The 20,888-nt window shown below is 42.7% G+C and overlaps 1 pseudogene across 1 annotated transcript; it reads right to left on the reverse strand.

Annotated features, from left to right (window-relative positions):
- Positions 1–19,918: 19,918 nt before the first annotated feature.
- LOC144319971 (immunoglobulin heavy variable 3-74 pseudogene) lies at positions 19,919–20,497 on the reverse strand (annotated as a pseudogene). Its single transcript, XR_013385587.1, has 2 exons — positions 20,360–20,497; positions 19,919–20,256 (listed from the first exon to the last, which is right to left on the reverse strand). The product of XR_013385587.1 is annotated as an immunoglobulin heavy variable 3-74 pseudogene (transcript).
- Positions 20,498–20,888: the final 391 nt, after the last annotated feature.

Raw genomic sequence — 20,888 nt, forward strand, 5'->3', positions numbered from 1 at the left:
ATTCCAAAGTGTCTGAGTATCTCTAACTCTCTTGTATCATTGTTCTCCTGTTCAGTGTGTCCTCTGTGACTTTTTGACAGATACCTATGGTTTACAAAAGATTAGTCCTAGTTCCAGGTGAGAAATGCACCCTTCACTGGATGAGGGTGGTTACATGATACTTCTCACAACAAATACAGCAGGGCCATGACAGTGCATCCATGTGTCCCTAATTTACCTCTGTGTGCCATAAAAATCTTAGGATTCTATGTTTATACTCTGTGAAATATGTCCGGGATTTTTCACAAGGATTGCTTTGCATATGAAGAAGGTTCTGGGCAACATAGAGATTTTCACAGGATTTATTTTTTTAAGATTTTATTTATTCATTAATGATAGAGAGAGAGAGGGAGGCAGATACATAGTCTGAGGGAGAAGCAGGACCATGCCGGGAGCCCGACGTGGGACACAATCCCGGGACTCCAGGATCACACCCTGGGTCAAAGGGAGGCACTAAACTGCTGAGCCACCCAGGGATCCCCAATATTTTTGTTTTTGTTTTAAAGATTTATTTATTTATTCAGGAGAGTCACAGAGGCAGAGGGAGAAACAGGCTCCCTTCCAAAAGCCTGATGCAGGACAGCATCCCAGGACCCCAGGATCACAACCCCAGCCAATTGCAGACACTCAACCTCTGAGCAACACAGGTGCCCTGACAATATTCATTGTTCTAATCTGTAAGTACAGAATGTTTTCTATCTCTTTGTGTCTTCTTCAATTTCTTTCCTTAGTTGCCAAACAGGTAGAATCATTTTGAAAAAAAAAAAAAAAAAAAACAGAAACAAAACTACAGCTGCAGGGCATAACAATGTTTGCAGAGAAGCTCTACTATAAAGCCTTTATCATCAAGATAGCGTGGTACTGGCAAAAACAACATATAGATCAATTGAACAGAGCAGAGAGCACAGAAAGGGACCCTCAGCCTATGGGCAACTACTCCTCAAAAAGCAAGAAAAAAAATATCTAATGAAAGAAAGACACATCAACAAATGGATCTGAAAAAAATTGGACAGCCACCTGCATAAGAATGAAAGTGGACCATTCTGCTACACAAAGCACAAAGATAATCTCAAAATAATGAAATACTGAAATCTGAGACAGGAATTCATCCAAATCCTAGAGGTGAATTCAGGTAGCAACTTTTTGTCCTCAGTTTCAGTGACTCCTAGCAAGGCTCCTCTCAAAAGGCATAGGAAACAAAGGGAAAAATAAACTGTTAGGACTTCATCAAGATAGAATCTGTACAACAGTACAACAGGTGACAAAACAAAAGGCAGCCTACAGAATAGGACAAGATATTTCATTAACAAATTCAGCAGCCAACATAGCAATCTATCCAGTCAAGAAATGGGGAGAATACATGAAAAGGCTTTTCTCCAAAGAAGACCAACAAATGGCCAACAGGCAGAGGACAAAAATGATCCACCTGACTTGTCATCAGGGAAATACAAATGAAAACCACACTAAGATCGCACTTATACAACTCAGAATGGATAAAGTAAAAAGGCCAGAAACAACAAATATAAGGGAGGATATTGAGAAAGTGGAAGCCTCTTTTATTCCTGGTGGGAATTATGCTTATTGAGTCGGTACGGAAAACAGAATGGAATGTCCTGAATACGTGAGAATAGAGCCACCCTAGGAGCCAGCCATTGCAGTACAGGCTACTTACCCCAAAGACACAGATTTAATGAAATGCAGGGACACTTGCATCTCAATGTTCACAGCAGCACATTCCACAACAGCCAAACAGTGGAAGGAACTTCAGTGTCTATTGACAGATGAATGGATAAAGAAGCTGTGGTCTATGTATACAGTGGGATGTTTCTCAGCCATTAGAAATGATGAATACCCACCAATCGTTTTGACTTGAATGGAACTGGAGGATATTATGCTGAGTGAAATAAGTCCATTGGAGAAGGAAAAACATTATATGGTCTCATTCTTGGGGAATATAAAAACAGTGAAAGGGATCATAGGAGAATGGTAAGAAAATAGGTGGAAATATCCGAGGGGGTGACAGAAGTTGAGAGACTCCTAACTCTGGGAAAAGAACAAGGGGTAGTGGATGGGGAGGTGGGCGGGGGATGGGGTGACTGGGTGACAGGCACTGAGGGGGGCACTTGATTGGATGAGCACTGGGTGTTATGCTGTATGTTGGCAAATCGCACTCCAATAAACAATATACAAAAAAAGATGTGCTTTATATATACAATGGGATATTACATAGCCGTCAGACATAATGAATAACATGAAATAATGTTTCCGTCAACATGGATGGAACTGGAGTCATTATATTGAGAGAAATAAATCCATCATAGAAAGGCAATGATATGGTCTCATTGATTTTGAAAGAGACCATAAGGGAAGCAGTGAAACTTAGTGGGGTAAGACTAGAGAGGAAGACAAATCATGAGACACACTGAACTCTGGGGAAAAAATGAGGGTCACTAGAAGGGAGGAGGTGGGGAATGGGGTAACTGGGTGATGGGAGTTTAAGAAGTTTACATGATATGATGAACACTGACGGTAGAGTGAATGTTGGTAAATTCAATTTAAATAAAGAAAAAATTACTTAAGCCCATAATCCCTGTTGAAACATCATACATGAGCTGGACAGATCAAACAACAGACACTCATTCTCACAGATCTGGTGTCTGGGTCGTCTGAGGTCCAGGTGTAGGGAGCTGTGGTGTCTGGAGAGCGCCCACATCCTACCCCGTCCTTTCCCAGTCACCTCACATGGAGCCAGGGTGCTGGGAGCTTTCCCAATCCTGGTGTATAAGTGCCTGATCCCATCATGAGGCTGCATCTCCTAACCTAAGTGGTCCTTAAGGCTCCACCTCCTCCCCCCATCACATGGACATTAGGTTTCACCACAGGGATGGTAAAGGTCACAACCAGTTAGCTGACATAAGCACCTGAAGGATCCATGAGTATTTCCATGCAGGTCGAAGGTCCTTCAATCCAGCTCCTCACCCTGAGGATCCTCATGGTCCAGTAGAAGCTTCTGGTCGCTGAGCACACCAAGTACACATGACCTTCAGAACCAGATGGTTCCTTGGGAAGAGGACAGCTTCCATCTGAGACCTGGGTAGGATCTTGGCCTATTTGTATTATTATTTAAAGTTTCGTGCTGCTTCCATATATTTTTCATCTCCTTTCCATATGATTTAGACACTTGTCTACTGAGAATGACCATGTTTCTCTTTTGTCCTTCCAGTTTTACCCTGGTTTGGTGAATTCTTCACACCATATCCAGTCTTTATTTACTGGTAGCTCCCTGAAATTCCTTTCACATTCTTCTCCTCCACCCAAAGGAAAAGAAATCAAACAGTAACCCAGGAGTTCCCTCTTTTGATGCAGTTGGGACACTAACTCCACACAAGCCCTTCCTGGAGAAGGACGCCGTCCCCACCACTGGCCCACAATACACACCCAGAGCCAGTGGCATTCCCTGGCACAATACAGGCATTTGTGACATGATGAGAGGCCGGCCTGGCTTTCATCAGAACTGAAGGTGAAGGTGATGAAAGGTTATACTCTCGTTATTGTGTGTGTGTGTGCGTGTGTGTGTGTGTTTGTGAATGACCTCTGAGTCCACTTCCCTACCATGTCATGCTGGGAATATCTCTCAATCCCAGGCTGTTATTAACATTTTTGAATTATGTTTCTTTTCTCTTGTGTTGATTGGGGATTCCTCTATACCAAGATATGCAAGACAGCATGTTCGCTTGGGGTCCTGTGATCCACAGTGAGGTACACTAGGTCTCATTAAAAGCTTCAGATGATGTGAATGGAGGTATTTGTAATTGATTAATATTTCGGGTCAGGAAAAGTTAAGTACAAGTAAGTGCAAGTGCTATGTTTGAATTCTAAGTCTCTTAGAAAGAGAGTGAATAGGTAAACACATAATCAAGTGTTGAGAGGGGCTCCCTGGGGGAAACTGCTCCTTGGAGAGGAAGCCCAGACCCTGACAGGAAACCTGCCCAGAACCACCCTCTGCACCTGCTTCTGGGACTTCAAGTGACAAATAGTCAGGAGTGTGCACATCCTAGTGGTCCCGATCCCCTTCTACAGGGAGGTTTGTGTCTGAGCTCATGCTGTGGTCCCCTCACGGTGTGTGCACAGTAATACACAGCCGTGTCCTCAGCTCTCAGGCTGTTCATCTGCAGATACAGTGTGTTCTTGGCATTGTCTCTGAAGATGGTGAATTGGCCCTTCACAGCATCTGCATGGTATGTGGTACTTCCATATTTGTTAATTACTGAGACCCACTGAAGCCCTTTCCCTGGAGCCTGGTGGACCCAGCTTATCCAGTAACTACTGAAAGTGAATCCAGAGGCTACACAGGAGAGTCTCAGGGGCAACCCAGGCTTCACCAGGTCTCCCCCAGACTCCACCAGCTGCACCTCACCCTGGACACCTGCAGACACAAGACATCGTGGTCAGGAAAATGTCCCCCATCCCCTGTTTCTCTCACTCACTTCCACTCACAGATTCAAGGTCTCTTCATCTCCATGAATCACCTTTTAAAATAGCAACATGGAAAACCCAATGGAGCACAGACTCCATGGTGAGTTGTGTGTGTTCTGTCCTGATCCCTGAATGGGGTCCCCTGGGGATGCTGGGATCTGGGCTCCTCTCCCAGCTGCAGGTTCGGGAATGGGCTAGTTTAATAGGTGGAGGGAAGGCCCTATTTGCATGTCCTCTGAGTATATAGTTAGCTCCAGACTTAGATTAGATTCTTTACAAGTTTCATAAACATGATTGCATTACTTTTGAGGTCAAATTTCTGTAATATCATGTAACGATACTTGGAAAAATTAATAGATCAAGCCATTTGATCTTAGACTTTTTTCCCCTTTGTTCTGTTATTTTGGTTTCTTGTCTCTTTTGAGTCAGAATTTTTTTGGTTTTGGGTTCACTCTTCTTATTTGTTGTATTTTATTCATTTTTTATTTTTTCATGAAACCATCTTAGTTGACTGGGATTCTAGATGTTTTGCAATTTGCCTTAGTTATTCTAATTTTGCTCTCTAATCTGTTCCATTGATCTATGTGTCTGTATTTGTGCTAGTACCACACTGTCTTGATGGCCACAGCTTTGTATTACAACCTGAAATCTGGCATTGTGATGCCCCCAGATATGGTTTCCTTTTTTAAAATTCCCCTGGCTATTCGGGATCTTTTCCTATTCCACACAAATCTTAAAATAAATTGTTCTAACTCTCTGAAGAAAGACCATGGTATTTTGATAGGGATTGCATTAAACCTGTACATTTCCCTGGGTAACATGACATTTTCACAATATTAATTCTCTCAATCCATGAGCATGGAATATTTTTCCATCTCTTTGTGTCTTCCTCAATTTCTTTCAGAAGTGTTCTATAGTTTTGAGGGTATAGGTCCTTTGCCTGTATGGGTAGGTTTATTCCTAGGTATCTTATGCTTTTGGGTACAATTGTAAATGGCATTGACTCTTTAATTTCTCTTTATTCAGCCTAATTGTTAGTGTATAGACATGCCATCGATTTCTAGGCATTGATTTTGTATCCTGCCACGCTACCAAATTGCTGTATGAGTTCTAGCAATCTTGGGGTGGAGGCTTTTGGGTTTTGTATGTAGAGTATCATGTCATCGGTGAAGAGGGAGAGTTTGACTTCTTCTTTCCAAATTTGAATGTGTTTAATGTCTTTTTGTTGTCTGATTGCTGAGGCTAGGACTTCCAATACTATGTTGAATAGCAGTGGTGAGAGTGGACATCCCTGTCATATTCCTGATATTAGGGGAAAGGCTCCCAGTGCTTCTCCATTGAGAATGATATTTGCTGTGGGCTTTTCGTAGATGGCTTTTAAGATGTCGAGGAAAGTTCCCTCTATCCCTACACTCTGAAGAGTTTTGATCAGGAATGGGTGCTTGCTGTATTTTGTCAAATGCTTTCTCTGCATCTAATGAGAGGATCATATGGTTCTTGGTTTTTCTCTTGCTGACATGATGAATCACATTGATTGCTTTATGAGTATTGAATCAGGCTTGTTTCCCGGGGATAAATCCTACTTGGTCATGGTGAATAATTTTCTTAAAGTACTGTTGAATCCTATTGGCTAGTATCTTGTTGAGAATTTTTGCATCCATGTTCATCAGGGATATTGGTCTGTAATTCTCCTTTTTGGTTGGGTCTTTGCCTAGTTTTGGAATTAAGGCGATGCTGGCCTCATAGAACGAATTTGGAAGTACTCCATCTCTTTCTATCTTTCCAAACAGCTTGAGTAGAATAGGTATGGTTTCTTCTCTAAATGTTTGATAGAATTCCCCAGGGAAGCCATTTGACCCTGGACTCTTGTGTCTTGGGAGGTTTTTGATGACTGCTTCAATTTCCTCCCTGGTTATTGGCTTGTTCAGGTTTTCTATTTCTTCCTGTTCCAGTTTTGGTTGTTTGTGGCTTTTCAGGAATGCGTCCATTTCTTCTAGACTGCCTCATTTATTGGCATATAGCTGCTCATAATATGTTTTTAAAATCGTTTGTATTTCCTTGGTATTGGTAGTGATCTCTCCTTTCTCATTCATGATTTTATTAATTTGAGTCTTTTCTTTCTTCTTTTCAATGAGGTTGGCTAATGGTTTATCTATCTTATTAATTCTTTCAAAGAACCAACTCCAGGTTCCGTTGATCTGTTCCACAGTTCTTCTGGTCTCGATTTCATTGAGTTCTGCTCGAATCTTAATTAACTCTCTTCTTCTGCTGAGTGTAGGGTCCATCTCCTGTTTTTTCTCTAGTTTCTTTAGGTGTAAGGTCAGTTTTTGTTTTTGAGTTCTTTCCAGTTTTTGAATGGATGCTTGTTGCTTGTATTGTGATGTTTTTCCCCCTTAGGACTGCTTTTGCTGCATCCCAAAGATTTTGAAAGGTTGTATCTTCATTCTCATTAATTTCCATGAATCTTTTTAATTCTTCCTTAATTTCCTAGTTGACCCTTTCATCCTTCAGCAGGATGGTCCTTAACCTACACGTGTTTGAGGTCCTTCCACACTTCTCGTTGTGATCTAGTTCTAATTTCAAGGCATTATGGTCTGAGAATATGCAGGGGATGATCCCAATCTTTTGGTATCGGTTCACACCCAATTTTGACCCAGTATGTGGTCTATTCTGGAGAAAGTTCCATGTGCACTTGAGAAGAATGTGTATTCAGTTGAGTTTGGATGTAAAGTTCTGTAGATATCTGTGAAATCCATCTGGTCCAGTGTATCATTTAAAGCTCTCGTTTCTTTGGAGATGTTGTGCTTAGAGACCTATAGAGGGTAGAAAGAGCTAGATTGAAGTCACCAAGTATAAGTGTATTATTATCTAAGAATTTCTTAACTTTGCTTATTAATTGGTTTAAATATTTGGCAGCTCACACATTTGCAGCATATATATTGAGGATTGTTAAGGCCTCTTGTTGGATAGATCCTTTAAGTATGAGATAGTGTCCCTCTTCTTCTCTCACTACAGTCTTCAGGATAAATTTTAGTTTATCTGATCTAAGGATGGCTACACCTGCTCTCTTTTGAGGACCGTTTGAATGTTAAATGGTTCTGTAACCTTTTATTTTCAGGTTGTAGGTGTCCTTCTGTCTAAAATGAGTCTCTTGTAGACAGCAAATAGATGGGTTCTGCTTTTTTATCCAGCCTGAAACCCTGCGCCTTTTGATGGGGTCATTAACCCGTTGACGTTCTGTGTTACTATTGACAGATATGAGTTTAGTGTCATCATGATATCTATTCAGTCCTTGTTTTTGTGGATTGTTCCACTGAAATTCTTCTTAAAGGTGAATTTTAAGAGTCCCCCTTAAAATTTCTTGCAGAGCTGGTTTGGAGGTCACAGATTCTTTCTGTTCCTGTCTGTCTTGGAAGCTCTTTATCTCTCCTTCCATTTTGAATGAGAGCCTTGCTGGATAAAGTATTCTTGGTTGCATGTTCTTCTCATTTAAGACCCTGAATATATCCTTTCAGCCCTTTCTGGCGCCAGGTCGCTGTGGAGAGTTCTGCTGTTACCCCAATACTCCTCCCCATAAAATTCAGGGATTTCTTGTGTCTTGCTGCTTTAAGGACCTTCTCTTTATCTTTTGAATTTGCAAGCTTCACTATTAAGTGTCGAGGTTTTGAACGGTTTTTATTGATTTTAAGGGAGGATCTCTCTATTTCCTGGATCAGAAGGCCTGTTTCCTGTCCCAGATTAGGAAAGATTTCAGCTATGATTTGTTCAAATACATATTCTGGCCCTTTGTCCCTTTTGGCGCCCTCGGGAACCCCAATTAAATGTGTTTTTCTTCCTCAGGCTTTCGTTTATTTCCCTTAATCTGTCTTCCTGGTCTTTTAATTGTCTGTGTCTTTTTTCCTCAGTTTCCCTCTTTGCCATCATATTGTCTTCTATATCACTCACTTATTCTTCCACCTCGTTAACCCTCATCGCTAGTACTTCTAGTTTGGATTGCATCTCATTCAATTGATTTTTAATTTCTGCCTGATTGGATCTAAATTTTGCAGTCATGAAATCTCTTGAGTCCTTCATGTTTTTTTCTAGAGCCACCAGTAGCTGTATAATAGTGCTTCTGAATTGGCTTTCTGACATTGAATTGTGATCCAGATTTTGTAACTCTGTGGAAGAGAGGACTGTTTCTGATTCTTTCTTTTGAGGTGAGGTTTTCCTTCTAGTGATTTTGCTCAGTGCAGAGTGGCCAAAAACAAGTTGTATTGGGAAAAGGAGACAGAGGAGAGAAAGAAGGAAAGAAAAGAGAAAAAGGAAAAAGAAAAAAGGAAGAAAAAAGGAAAAAAAGAGAAGAAAAAGAGAAAGAAAAAGAAAGAAAGGGAAAAAAGTGTGGGGGAAGCATTCAGAAATAAATAAACAAACACGGGGGAGTATCTTCTGTTTCTGTATACTTTAAGTCCCTTGACTTCCCCTGGAACTTGTCTGTCTATCTGGTCTTCTGGGGGAGGGGCCTGTTGTGCTGATTTTCAGGTGTTAGCATTGGAGGAGTTGCTCTGCTCCCTGCCTGGTGCAGGGTTCAGTGGGGGTTGTTTACCCTGGGAGGCCCCAGGAGGTACAACCCCAGTGGCAGAGGCCAGCTCTGGAAATCTGGATTCAGCTCCCACAGTAATTACAGAGCTCTCCATCTGCAGGGCCTGGAGGCTCTGGGGCGGGGTCGCTGATCTGCTCAGCTCGGGGCAGGAGCGTCCTTGCTGTCCTGGGCCCTCCTGGACTCTGCCTGTCCTGGGGGAGGCTGGGTCCTGGGCTGTGTCCCGGTGCCCTGTGCTCCAGGGCCTGCACTGTTGGATTCATGTTACCGTGTGCATAGCCCCCTCCATGGAGCTGCCACCCGAACCCCTCTGAGCTGCTCCCAGAGCCATGCAGCCCCCTCCGCATGGAGCCTCCTATTTTCTGGAGCCACCGCCGCTGAGCTGCTCCCGGGGCCGCGCAGCCCCCTCCGTGCAGAGCCACTGCCCGAGCCCCTCCGATCTGCTCCCGGGTCAATGCATGCGCGCTGCAGCCCTTAGGGAGCTCGGTGCACTCTCCTGGGTGAGCAAGTGTCTGTTAGTGTCCCAGGGAGCCTGAATGCATCCCCGCCCTCCTGCGTCCTGCTCTAACTCCCTGGGGGTGCCTATCCCCCCCAGTAATATTGGTGAAGCTCCTGCTTCTCTGGGAAGGAGCTCTCCTGTCCTGGGGGCCTTCGCCCCAGGCTTAGCCTGGCTCCTCGCATGGCCCCTCCCTCTTGGATGCCTTTTGTTTCATTATTTCTTTTTCCCCGTCTTCCTACCTTGATAGAAGCATGAACTCTTCTCACTGTAGCATTCCAGCTGGTCTCTCTTTAAATCTCAAGTCTAATTCATAGATTTTCAGGATGATTTGAAGGTTATCTAGGTAATTTGGTGGGGACAGGTGATTTGGGGACCCTACTCTTCCGCCATCTTTCCCCTCCCTCCTTTTTTTTTCATTGACCCATTTCTTCTTCAATAAGATGTTATTTTAATAACATTATATATATGTACATAATATATGTATGTATATATATGATACATATATAACTATATCTATATCTATATCTATATATATATAATTTATTTATTCATGACAGACAAAGAGAGAGAGAAGCACAGACACAGGCAAAGGGAGAAGCAGGGTCCTTGCAGGGAACCCAATGTGGAACTTCATCCCGGGTCTCCAGGATCACACCCTGAGCTGAAGGCAGCTATAAAATTCTGAAACATCAGGGCTGCCTTTATTATATATTTTATTGAAGTTTGAATCCGACCTATAACAAGCACCCAGTGTTCATCCCATCAGTGTCCCTGTCAGTGCCCATCACCAATTCACCAAAAGCACCCACTCACTTCCCCTTCCACTAGCCCTTGTTCGTTTCCCAGAGTTAGGAGTCTCTCATGGTTTGTCAACCTCACTGATGTTTCTCACTCATTTTCCCTCCTTTCACCCTTCCTGGGTGCTGGGCATAGTGGGAGCTGTTTACCGTGTGAGTCCTTTGTTCCCTGGAAGCCCTTCTCTCCCAGGCACAAGGTGAAACAAGGAGGAACAACAGCATGGTGGCAGCCAGTTCTCGAACCGTGGAATCGGCTCCCCTCAGTAACTACCACAGTCTCCCAGTCTGCACTGGCCTAGATGCTCACAGCCTGGCCTGTGGGTGCAGGTCTGCACAGCTTTCAGGGCCCCCAGTGGCATGAGAGTCCTCTCTGTCCTGTGCCCTCCCCACCTCCATCTCTTCCAGGGGATGTCCGGGATCCTGGTCTGTATCCACTCTGTGCCCTGGGATCCAGGGCCCTGGCTGCTGGAATTGTGCTCCCAGGGATCAATGTTCCCGAAGCCAGCAGGACACAGACAGCTCCCTCTTGAGATCCCACCCCCAGCCCCTGGATAGACTGGCTTCTCCTACATTCCCTCCTGGGTGCGCGTTTCAGCCCTTTACTGAGATCCCACATTTGTTGTGCTTGCCCCTGGACTCACTTCCTCTACTAGTGACACTGGGAACTGGATGCTTCAATGCCCCTCCTGCGATTTTGCCCAATTTTACTGGTAATCACTTTTCTGTCTGGGAAGACACAAGGCGGATTTATAATGTTCCAGCTTCTCCAGGGCTGGACTTTCATGTCCTGGAGGCTTTAGCTGTGGGCCTTACATGGGCTCATCACGGTGCTCCTCCCCTAGTTGATTTTTTTTATTTTATTATTTCTGCCTTCCTACATTGTTAGAAGTGAAAACCCTTTTCTCTGTAGTGTTCTGGCCAATCTCTCTTTAAGTCTCAGGTCGAATTTGTAGGTGTTCAGGATGGTTTGTAACTTATCTAGGTATTTGATGGGGCCAGCTGAGTTGAGGACCCCTACTCCTCTGTCATCTTGCCCTGCCTCACATTTATTTTTTTCTGCCATTTCTCTGGTAGGCCTTCCAGTGGGACAGAAAATTATTTCCCTCTTTTCTGTTGGATTCATTGTCTGGTCTAATCACGGAGTTCGTAAAAGGCAGACCTTCAGGAGACAATGAATTTCATTGTGCATGTGCATGGGCTACATAATATATGATGTGAGGTGGGATTTCATATCAGGACAGGGTGTCTATTTATGTCTTCTGCCAATTTCTGATTGGGTTTTTCATTTTGTGTTGTTTAGGTTGATAATTGTGCTGTATATTTTGGAAACCAGCCTTAATCTGATGATCAATTTGCAAATATTTTCTCCCATCTTATAGGTTGTCTTTAAATTATGTTGAGTGTTTCCATAGCTGTACTACTGCTCTTTCCTTGATGGAATCCATATAGTTTATCTTTGGTTTTGTTTTCCTTCCCCCTAGAAACTTGAGTAGCAAGAAACTGTTGTGCCTGAGGTCACAAAATCTCTAGGATTTTGATGGTTTCCTGCTTCACAATTAGGACTTTCATTTACTCTGATTTTTATCTCTGTGTCACTTGTAAGAATGTGGCCCAGGTTCATTTTTTTTTATTGGTGTTCAATTTACTAACATACAGAATAACACCCAGTGCCCGTCACCCATTCACTCCCACCCCCCGCCCTCCTCCCCTTCTACCACCCCTAGTTCGTTTCCCAGAGTTAGCAGTCTTTACGTTCTGTCTCCCTTTCTGATATTTCCCACACAAAGCTGTGGTCAACAAGACAGTGTGGTACTGGCACAAAAACAGACACATAGATCAGTGGAACAGAATAGAGAATCCAGAAGTGGACCCTGAACTTTATGGGCAACTAATATTCGATAAAGGAGGAAAGACTATCCATTGGAAGAAAGACAGTCTCTTCAATAAATGGTGCTGGGAAAATTGGACAGCCACATGCAGAAGAATGAAACTAGACCACTCTCTTTCACCATACACAAAGATAAACTCAAAATGGATGAAAGATCTAAATGTGAGACAAGATTCCATCAAAATCCTAGAGAAGAACACAGGCAACACCCTTTTTGAACTCGGCCATAGTAACTTCTTGCAAGATACATCCACGAAGGCAAAAGAAACAAAAGCAAAAATGAACCAGGTTCATTTTTTTACTTGTGACTGTCCAATATTCACAACCCCACCTGTTGAAAAGATTGTCCTTTTCCAGTGGATACTCTTTTTTTGTGCTTTGTCAAAGGCAATATGACCGTAGAGTTGTGTTTCCATTTCTGCATTCTCTACTCTATTCCATTGACCTATGTGCCTCTTTTACTGCCAAAATTATACCATCTTGGGGATCACAACTTTGAACTCCACAATTGTGATACCTTCTGCTTTGGGTTGTTTTCAACATTGTCTTGTCTTGTCAGGATCATTCTTGGTTCCTTACAAGTTTTAGGATTGTTTCTTCTATTTCCTAGAACAAAGTTCATGGTATTTTGATAGGGTTTTCATTGAATGTGTCGATTGCTCTTGGTAGCATAGATATTTTATCAATACTTATAACTCCAATCCATGAGAATAGAATGTTTTCAATCTATGTGAGTCTTCCTCAATTTCCTTCATAAGTGTTCTAGAAGTTTGAGACTATAGATCCTTTTCCTCTCTGGTTAGTATTTTTGTAGTGTTGGATCTTAGCGTTAGGAACTTGGTAAGACTTTTGCATCCATATTTATGAGTATAATTGTTTGTAATTCTCCTTAGTAGCTGGGTCTTTAGTTTGGGGGTCAATGTAATGCTGACATCAGAGAATGAGCCTGGAAGTTTTCCTTCAATTTCTATTATTTGAATAGCTTCAGAAAATAGGTATTGATTCTGGTTTAAAATGACTTGGTAGGGATCCCTGGGTGGCTCAGCAGTTTGGTGCCTGCCTTAGGTCCAGGGCATGACCCTGGAGTCCCAGGATCGAATCCCACATTGGACTCCTTGCATGGAGCTTGCTCCTCCCTCTGCCTGTGTCTCTGTCTCTCGCTGTATGCCTCTCAGGGAAGAAAAAATTCTTTGTTTAAAATATTGCAGCAGTAAACCTGGGTACCTCAGTGGTTGAGTGTGTGTCTTTGGGTCAGGGTATGATATCTGAGTACTGGGGACAAGTCCAGCATCAGGCACGCTGCATGGAGCCTGCTTCTCCTCCCTCTACCTATGTCTCTGTCTCTGTGTGTCGCTCATGAATAAATAAATGCACTCTTAAAATAATTGGCCCAAGGATGTTGCCCATGGGGAAACATTCAGTTAACCATTGATTCTTGATTTCTGCTGAGACGATGATACAAGTTCCTGGGATCAAGCCCCTAGTCAGGCTTTCTGCTCATTGAAGAATCTTGAGATTTTCTGTTACCCTCAAACTATTCTGTCACTTTGTCTATAAATACATACATACATACATACATACATACATACATACATACAATGTTGGGGGCAAGATCATGGAGTAGTAAGGGTTCTCAACTCACCTCATACCAGCAACTAACCAAGATAACTTTTTTAAAAGATATTGTAGGGATCCCTGGGTGGCGCAGCGGTTTGGCGCCTGCCTTTGGCCCAGGGCGCGATCTTGGAGACCCAGGATCGAATCCCACATCGGGCTCCCGGGGCATGGAGCCTGCTTCTCCCTCTGCCTGTGTCTCTGCCTCTTTCTCTCTCTCTCTCTCTCTCTCTCTCTCTCTCTGTGACTATCATAAATAAATAAAAAATTAAAAAAAAAAGATATTGTATATTAGCCCTTCACCCGATAGGTCATTGACAAATATCTTCTCCCATTCTTTAGGTTGGCTTTGAGTTTTGTTGACTATTATGCTGTGCATAGCTTTTTATCTTGATGATGTCCCAATAGCTCACAAACAATAGGAAGGAAATACAAACGATTTTATTTTTTTTAATTTATTTTTTATTGGTGTTCCATTTGCTAACATATAGAATAACCCCCAGTGCCCGTCACCCATTTACTCCCACCCCCCCTCCTCCCCTTCTACCACCCCTAGTTCGTTTCCCAGAGTTAGCAGTCTTTACGTTCTGTCTCCTTTTCTGATATTTCCCACACATTTCTTCTCCCTTCCCTTATATTCCCTTTCACTATTATTTATATTCCCCAAATGAATGAGAACATATAATGTTTGTCCTTCTCCGACTGACTTACTACTTCACTCAGCATAATACCCTCCAGTTCCATCCACGTTGAAGCAAATGGTGGGTATTTGTCATTTCTAATAGCTGAGTAATATTTTAAAAACATATTAGGACCACTTCTATGCCAATAAATTAGGCAATCCAGAAGAAATGGATGCTTTTCTGGAAAACCACAAATAAGCAAAACTGGAATGCGAAGAAATAGAAAACCCGAACTGGCAAATAACCAAGGAGGAAATTGAAGCAGTCATCTAAAATCTCCCAAGACACAAAAATCCAGGTTCAGATGGCTTCCCAGGGAAGTCTATCAAACATTTAAAGAAGAAGCCATACGTATTTACTAAAGCTGTTCTGGAAGATAGAAAGGGACAGAATACTTCCAAACTCTTTTAATGAGGCCAGAATCACCTTAAATCCAAAACTAGACAAAGACTCCACCAAAATCCACCGAATTATAGACCAATAACCCTGATGAACGCAGAAGCAAAAATTCTCAACAAGACACTGCCCAATAGGACACAACAAAATATTAACAAAATAATTCACCATGACCAATGGGATTTATACCTGGGATGCAAGGCTGGTTCAACATTCGTAAAGCAATCAATATGATAGATCATATCAAAAAGAGAAAAAAGACAAGAACCATAGGATCTTCTCAATACAGAGAAATCATTTGACAAAATAGAGGATCCATTCCTGATCAAAACTCTTCAGAGCGTAGAGATAGAGGGAACATACTTCAGCATCTTAAAAGCCATCTACGAAAAGCCCCCAGCAAATATCATTCTCAATGGGGAAACACTGGGAGCCTTTCCCCTAAGATCAGAAACAAGACAGGGATATACACTCTCACCACTGCTATTCAACATAGTACTAGAAGTCCTAGCCTCAGCAATAAGGCAACAAAAAGAAACAAAAGGCATTCATATTGGCAAACAAGAAGTCGAAACCAAAAAAGAAAAAAAAAAGAAGTCAAGACCTCTGTCTTCGCAGATTACATGACACTGTATCTAGAAAACTCAAAAGACTCCACCCCAAGGTTGATTGAACTCATACAGCAATTTGGCAGTGTGGCAGGATACAAAATAAATGCCCAGAAATCACTTCCATTACTGTACACTAGCAATGAGTTTAAAGAAAGAAATATTAAGGCATGAAAAAAAATCTTAAATTGCACCCAAAAGCATAAGATACCCAGGATTAACCCTAACCAAAGAGGTACAGTTTCTATACCCTAAAAACTATGGAACACTTCTGAAAGAAATTGAGGAAGAAACAAGAATATTGATGAATATTCCATGCTCATGGATTGGAAGAATTAATTTTGTGAAAATGTCAAAGCTACCCAGGGCAATTTACACGTTCAATGCAATTCCTACAAAATACCTCAGACTTTCTTCAGAGGGTTGGAACAAATCAACTTAAGGTTTGTGTGGAATCAGAAAAACCTCCAAATAGCCATGGTAATACTGAAAGGAAAACCAGAACTGGGGCATCAGAATGCTGGATTCCAAGTTCTACTACAAAGCTGTGATCATCAAGACATTCTGGTAGTGGCACAAAAACAGACACATTGATCAATTGCACAGAATGGAGAACCAGAAGTGGACACTGAACTCTATGGTAAACTAATATTCTACAAAGCAGGAAAGACTATCCAGTGGAAAAAACAAGAGTCTCTTCAATAAACGGTGCTTGGATAATTGGACAGCCATGTACAGAAGAATGAAACAAGTTCATTCTCTTACACAAAACACAAGACAAACTCAAAAATTGATGAAAGATCAAAATGTGAGACAAGATACCATCAAAATCTTAGAGAACACAGGCAACACCCTTTTTGAACTTGGCCACAGTAACTTCTTGCAAGATTCATCCATGAAGGCAATAGAAACAAAAGCAAAAATAAACTATTGGGACTTCATCAAGATAAGAAGCTTTTGCACAGCAAAATATACCGTCAACAAAACTCAAAGACAACCTACAGAATGGGAGAAAATATTTGCAAATGACTAGATAACAGACTAGTATAGGACAAATAAGAGGTGAGACCCTGTTTAAGTGTTTCTGGGTGATGTCACCACATTCCCAGATTCAGTGGACTAAACAACAGACGCTCGTTCTCACAGCTCTGGAGTCTGGGAAGTCCAAGGTCCAGGTGCAGGCAGATGTGGTGTCTGGAGCGCCCATGTCCTAGCATGTCCTTTCTCCCCCTTTCAAATGGGGCCAGGGGGCATTGAGCTTTCCATGTACTGATGGTTCCTGATCAGGTTCCTGATCGCATCATGAGGCTCCATCTCCTGACCTCATTGTTCCCCTAAGGTCCCAACTCCTTCTTCCATCACATAGACGTGAGGTTTCAACCTGAGGATGGTAGATATGATGACACACAGTTAGCTATATCAGCACCCGAAAGATCCATGAGTTATTTCCTGCAGGTGGAAGGTCCTCCTTCACTTTTGTTCCCTCATAATTGTTAAGTGGAATTTGTCATCACACAGTATTCTTGAGTGTTACCTGCTCGCTCCTTGATCTCCAACACCCCATCTTCTCTTCCTGCCCCACCAATGGGAAATCCAGCAGGACCACTTGACTTGACATCAGGGAAATACAAATGAAAACCACACTAAGGTCCCACTTATACAACTCAGAATGGATAAAGTAACAAGGCAGGAAGCAATAAATATAAGCGAGGGTATTGAGAAAGTGGAACTTTCTCTTCTTTTGGTGGGAATGCAGGCTTATTCAGCCACTCCAGAAAACAGAATGGAATGTCATGAAAAAGTGAAAATAGAGCTACCCTAGGACACATCCATTGAATTACATGGTATTTACCCCAAAGATGCAAAGTTAATGTAATTAAGGGACCCCTGCATCCCAATGTTCACAGCAACAATGTCCAGAATAGCCAAACTGTGGGAGGAATCATGATTCCCTTCTACAGAAGAGTGATAAAGAAGATGTGCAATGAGCCTCAGTGTCCATCGACAGATGAATGTTTAGAGAAGATGTGGTTTATATATACAATGGGACATTACTCAGCCATTAGAAATGACGAATAACCACCATTTGCTTCAATGTGGATGGAACTGGAAGGGATTATGCTGAGTGAAGTAAGTGATTCAGAGAAGGACAAACATTATATGGTTTCACACATACAAAGTACATAAAAATAGTGCAAGGGAACAAAGGGGAAAGGAGATAGAATGAGTGGGAATTATCAGACACAGTAACAGTACATGAGGAACTCCTACCTATGGGGGAAAAAAAAGGAAGGAGTAGTGGAAGGGGAGTTGGTTGGTGGGTTGGGGTACCTGGATGACAGGAGCTGAGGGTGGCAATTGACGGAATGAGTACTGGCTGTTATATGTAGGCAAATCGAACTCCAATAAAAATATACAAAATATGTGGTTTATATATACAATGGGATATTACACAGCTGTCAGAAATGATGAATAACATGAAATAACATTTCCTTCAACATGGATGGAACAGGAGCTATTATAGTGAGAGAAATTAATCACAGGAAGGCAATGATATGGTCTCACCCATATGTGGAGTATAGGAAATATTGAAAGAGACCATAAGGGAAGGAGTGAAACTTAAGTGGGGTAATATTACAAGGAAGACAAATCATGGGAGACACGTGACTCTGGGGGAAAAAAACCTGAGGGTCGCTGGAAGAGAGGGGGTGTGGGATGGGGAACGGGGTGATGGGAGTTAAGGAGGGGACGTGATATGATGAGCACTGAGTGTGTAGTAAATATTGGTAAATTCAATTTCAACAAAGAAAAAAATGGAAAAAATTCCTGGAACATCATACATGGACTGGGACGATCAAACAACAGACACTCATTCTCACAGATCTGGAATCTGGGAAGTCTGAGGTCCAAGTGCAGGCAGATGTGGTCTCTGGAGAGCACCCACGTCCTACCCCATCCTTTCCCCATCACCTCACATGGGGCCAGGGTGCAGGGAACTTTCCCAGTCCTGGTTTATAAGGGCCCTGATCCTATCATGAGTCTGCACCTCCTTACCTAAGTGTTCCCCTAAGGCTCCACCTCCTTCCCCATCTCATGGACGTTAGGTTCCAACATGGGCATGGTAAAGGTCACACACAGTGATCTGACGTCAGCACCAGAAGGATCCATGAGTTATTCCCTGCAGGTGGAAGGTTCTTCAATCCAACTCATCACACTGAAGTTCCTCATTGATCCAGTAGAAGCTTCTGGTGTCTGAGCACATGGTGTATGCATGACCTTCAGAACCAGATTGTGACCTTGGGGAGAGGACACCTTCCATCTGAGACCTGAGAAGGATCTTGGCCTATTTGTACTATTATTTAAAGTTTCGTGCTGCTTCCATATATTATTCATCTTCTTTTCCTATAATTCAGACATCTGTCTACTGAGAATGACCATGTTTCTCTTTTTTCCTTCCAGTTTGATGCTTGTTTAGTGAAATGATTCCTCACACCATGTGCAGTCTTTACTGCCTGTTACCTCCCTGACATTCCTTGCTCATTCTTCTCCTGCACCCAAAGGATAAGAAATCAAACAGCAACCCAGGAGTTCCCTCTTTTGATGCAGTTGGGACACTAACACCACACAAGCCCCTCCTGGAGCAGGACCCCAACCCACCACTGACCCACAACACACACCCGGAGCCAGTGTCCTTCCCTGGCACCATCCAGGCATTTATGACCTGATGAGAGGCCTGCCTGGCTCTCATCAGACATGAAGGTGAAGGTGATGAATGGTTATACTCTTGTGATTGTGTGTGTGTGTGTGTGTGTGTGTGCTTTGTGTGAATGACCTCTGAGTCCACATCCCTACCATGTCATGATGTCATGCGGGAAATCTCTCTCACTCCCAGGCTGTTATTAACATTTTTGTAGAATGTCTCTTTACTCTTGTGTTGACTGGGGATTCTGCTATACCGCAATGTGCAAGACAGCATGTTAGCTTGGGGTCCTGTGATCCTCAGTGATCACCACTAGGACTCATTAAAAGGTTCAGATGATGTGAATTGAGCTATTTGTAATTGATTAAAATTTCGGGTCAGGAGAATTTAAGTACAAGTAAGTGCAAGTTCTATATTTGAATTCTAGGTCTCTAAGAAAGAGACTGAATAGGTAAACACATGATCAAGTGTTCAGAGGGTCTTCTGGGGGGAAACTGCTCCATGGAGAGGAAGCCTGGTCCCTGACAGGAAACCTGCCCAGAACCAGCCTCTGCACCTGCTCCTGGGCCTTCAAGACACAAGTGGTGAGGAGTGTGCACCCCCTGGAGGTCCTGATTCCCTTCTACAGGGAGGTTTGTGTCAGGGCTCACAGTGAGTTTGGCTCACTGTGTCCTTCGCACAGTAATACACGGCCGTGTCCTCGGCTCTCAGGCTGTTCATCTGCAGATACAGTGTGTTCTTGGCGTTGTCTCTGGAGATGGTGAATCGGCCCTTCACAGCGTCTGCGTAGCTTGTGCTACTTCCACCACTGTTAATACTTGCGACCCACTGCAGCCCCTTCCCAGGAGCCTGGCGGACCCAGCTCATGACATAGCTGCTGAAGGTGAATCCAGAGGCCACACAGGAGAGTCTCAGGGACCCCGCAGGCTTCACCAGGTCTCCCCCAGACTCCACCAGCTGCACCTCACCCTGGACACCTGCAGACACAAGACATCCTGGTCAAACAACTGTCCCACATCCCCTCTTTCGCTCACTCACCTTCACTCACAGACTCAAGGTCTCTGGTTCTTTATGAATTACCTTGTAAAATAGCGACAAGGAAAACCCAGCCGAGCACAGACTCCATGGTAATTAGTCTGTGTTGTGTCTGATCACTGATTCAGGTCACCTGGGGATGCTGGGGCTGGGGCTCCTCTCCCAGCTGCAGGGTCGGGACTTGGCTGGTTTAATCAGTGAAGGGAAGGCCCTATTTGCATGTCCTCTGACCATATGACCAGCTACAGACTTACATTCGTGTATTTAAAGCCAACACAAGTGTTGCACCACAATTCTATAGCAATTTGTGTAGATGACTCTCTGACTATATGAAGTTCTAATGACAGTTATTTTTGAATTTCTTGGTTCATTTCAAAAGACACATCAGTATAGGACATTTTCTGGAGATATTTCATCTTGTTGATAAATTTTAATCCTAAATATTTATTTTTGGTGCTAGTGGAAATCAGATTATTTTGTTAATTTTGTACATGTAATTTGTATTTATTACGTAGGAATATATTTTTATTTTATTTGCTGATTTTATTATTTTTTTAAATTTTTTTTAAATTTT

Source organism: Canis aureus, chromosome 9 (assembly GCF_053574225.1).
Source record: "Canis aureus isolate CA01 chromosome 9, VMU_Caureus_v.1.0, whole genome shotgun sequence".
NCBI classification, from domain to species: domain Eukaryota; kingdom Metazoa; phylum Chordata; class Mammalia; order Carnivora; family Canidae; genus Canis; species Canis aureus.